The following is a 3,758-nucleotide window of genomic DNA, read 5'->3' as shown; positions in this document are numbered from 1 at the left end:
CGTATGGCGTTGAAGCACGGGGCAATGTTGGGCACTTTTGCGCTCTCTCTACTTACAGTTTTGTTAAAAAGTGTCCACCAACTTTGTTATTGCCAAGTGGTCCCCTTCTATTTTGGTTCTCTCTCTCTCACACACTTTCTTTCTGGCCTGCCCCTTAGGGGGTAGGCTTAAGTGAAGGAGCTGCCCTATTCAGAAAGGAAAATTCATATTTCTTTGTCTTAACATTTCTATTTTCTTATTTGGCCAGTTGCAAACACTTCTAAATTTTGTATTGTGCATGAGGTCCCAACGACTGACTCTATGATGGCAGACCTCCAGCAATCCCAAATTCGTCTCCCCGAGTCCAACGTGCAAATTCGTTCGTTGGGTATAATAATTTAGATACATACTATCTCGTTTCTTTTGTATTCACGTTCTTGTGGTTGACTCACAACTAGACCTTATGCAGAAGCAGAGAGTTCTTGCGTAAGAGGAGGACGCGCCATGGACATTTGGATGGGCAAACCCTTATGTCCCTCCAATCATCAATAGTGCGTAATTTTATTAGCGTATCTTTAACTTTCATTACATCCAGCCACTATTGTGATTCGTTCTTGCTTTCTATGTGACAGAGTGTTTTTCGATTACTTCTGTTTTCTGTCGATCAACAGAGTCTTTGTTTATTGTGATGGAGCTCTTGGGAGTGCACAGGAATAGATGTGGCTGAATGTTCAAGGCACGTCCGTGTAGGCAACCCAATAACGCATGCAAAAAGTGTGAAGCCAGCAAAGAAAACATTGAAGAGAGCCTTTCATGAAGCAGCAAGATATGCGTACGAGGAAGGTATGCTCCTTTGCATCCTACTGCACTCCATCTGTTTTTTTCTTCTTTCTTCATGCAACTGTTGTTGTGCTCTTTCATCGCGTCAGCAAGTGCTTGATCTACAGGGTATTATGTCAAGAACCCTCGTCTGCATGGTTACTATTTTACGTACGAGGGATGCTGTCATAGTTTATGGATTTTGAATTAACATATTGTGTCCCTCCTTCATTTGGCAAAGCGCATTGTTGGGCGCTGTATTGTTTCTCAGTTGATGGTGTGGTGCTTTATTATTGTCATTTATTAATGTCAATGGAAGTGTGAGCAACCAGCCCGAATGGTTTAATTCATGCTTAGGCTTTGCGTTTATGAAACTTTGCATTCACATTAGTGCTCTCTATAATTACATTTTCCAACGTTCTCTTAATTGAAGTGCTTTGTTTACAACTGCATACAACTCTTTGTTTACAACGATGATTAAATCTTGGTGAAATATTTGGGGAAGCCGTGGTCATTTTCTTATTTTCTATTTTATTTTTGGAAACGCATCTCATTTTATTCATTTCTTTAATTTTTAGCATCGAAGCGTTCATGCGTGAAAATAGATTTGGAAGATGATGCAACTTCAAACACCTCCCTAACAGCCCATGTACCACTGTAGTGGTTGCATTAACGTGAAGTGAATAGCTGGCAGTCCCTCCCTCACCACTAGCCTTAGGCACAACGGTCGCTCCTTCGATGCGATAGAAGGAGTCAATTTCAAGGTAATCCCTATATTGCTCATTGTTTGTACACCATGTTTAAAGGGGATAATTCTCATGGACGATGGATCTGATGTCAGTGTTCAGATTATAAGGCCCCATGCTGATGATGTTCTCTGCTTGCAAACACCATTCCTCATACTGCATATGAAGATAGTGTTATGTGTGTTCACACCATGCTATTGGAGTTGAAACCAATTGGTTTCTTTACAATCAACAGCTCAGGGCATGTCATTGCCTTTGATGCTGAGTGAGTTTACTACCTACCATACAAATACTTTTATTTTTGGTTGTGCTTACCTTGCTATAGGAAAGGGATCACCCTTCCATTTTGGCTTGCATAGGTGTTGATACTTTGTCATAGTTTGCATATTTAGATCCTGGAACTCTTAGCCTTACTTTGGCTTGTATTAGAGGGCATATGCACCTCATTTTGGATTGGCTAGTAATTTGTCATTGGATTTCCATCAGAAGTTTGTGCAATCTTTCCCTTATTTTGAAATGCCAATTATAAATTGAGTAAAATTGTATGGGCAATTGTGTTGCTCTTTCAAAACCACGAAAGCATGGTATCTGTATTCAATCGCTCTATCAATAAAAGTTCTTATTTCAATACGGTCATCCTGTTCTTTATTAGAACAAGGTTATCCAAACCCATTCTTAACTGTGCAAAGCATGACACAACTCTTTTGCTAGCATTGGTGATCTTACAAAAGGTTTGAAAAAACAAAATTTTAACAAGTTGTTGACATTGTTTGTTGCTTCCATATTCTTAGAAATTTATTGAGGGCAAAAGTGGACCTACACGACTGAAAAAGAAGGGCACTTCAAACAATATGACGTAGAATGAACAAGGGCATTTGAAGATGTTCACCACAAAAATACAGACATTATAACTTGTCTCCTAGCATTCTTTCCACTTCAACATTATGAAGGTTTGCTACAACTTTTAATTCGCCTAATTGCAAACGTAGGTGAACATCAAACATCAAGCTTCTACCTATTGGCAAGGATCTTGGAAACCATAAGCCCAAACAGCTTGAAAGGCCAACATATTGTCGGATTCGTTCGCAATACAGCATCATCTAGACTCATAATGAATGAAACATTATCACACATTTCTATGTGGTTCAAAGTTGCCTGCAAAGTTGTTGTGTTCAATGGTGAAAAGCTGAGAACAATCTTTGATACTGGGACTAAAACTTACAAGGACTGCCACGAACACTACAAGGCACAGGCCCTTTTCCGACAGAAATACCAACCTTTTTTACACAAAAGTTTTTTTTTGACGAGCGTAAAAACGTCGCTATTAGTGTTGAAAAAGAACGGTCGCTATATAGCGACACTGGTAAACGCCGCTATATAGCGACATTGGTAAATGTTGCTATATAGCGACGATTAACAGAAGCTTAAAAAAAACATTAGTGGGGCTAAACAGGGCCATAGCAAGCCCTGTTTTGCCCCATAATGTTTTTTTCAAAGTAATTCAAAAGAATGTTGTTTGTTATAAAATTTCCTTTGTGAAAAGGGTGATACAAAATTGCTCAAACGAGCCGAGCGACAGAAGCATATACATGTCAAAGATATACAACATTGTTTGTTACAAAATTACCCTTTTGAAAGAGAGTAGAAAAGAAGAAAAGAGGAAAAAAAAGAAAAAGAGAGAAAGCATATGCTTATGAAAAGAAGAGAAAAGAAAATGAAAGAGAGGAAATAAGAGAGGGAAAAAGAAGAGAAAGAAGAGAAAGGAAGAGGGGAAAAGAGAAGGAAAAAAGAGAGGGGAAAAGCATATGAGCATATGAGCATATGCTCATGAATAAGCATAAGCATATGAGCATAAGCATAGGCAAATGCATATGCTTATGAAAAGAATAGAAGAGAGGATGAAAGAGAGGAAATAAGAGAGGGGAAAAGAAGAGAAGGAAGAGAAAGGAAGATGAGAAAAGAGAAGGAAAAAAGAGGGGGAAAGCATATGAGCATATGCTCATGCATAAGCATAAGCATATGAGCATAAGTATAGGCAAATGCATATGCTTATGAAAAGAAGAGAAAAGAGGATGAAAGAGAGGAAATAAGAGAAGGGAAAGGAAGAGAAGGAAGAGGAAGGAAGAGGGGGAAAAAGAATGAAAAAAGAAAGGGGAAAAGAAGAAAAGAGAGGAAAAAAAAGAAAGCATATGCATATGCTTATGCATGAGCATA

The sequence above is a fragment of the Dipteris shenzhenensis genome, chromosome 14 (assembly GCF_047967505.1).
Source record: "Dipteris shenzhenensis isolate YYH24624 ecotype China chromosome 14, Dip_SZ_1.0, whole genome shotgun sequence".
Taxonomy (NCBI): Eukaryota; Viridiplantae; Streptophyta; class Polypodiopsida; order Gleicheniales; family Dipteridaceae; genus Dipteris; species Dipteris shenzhenensis.
Note: the sequence above shows the minus strand (reverse complement) of the source record.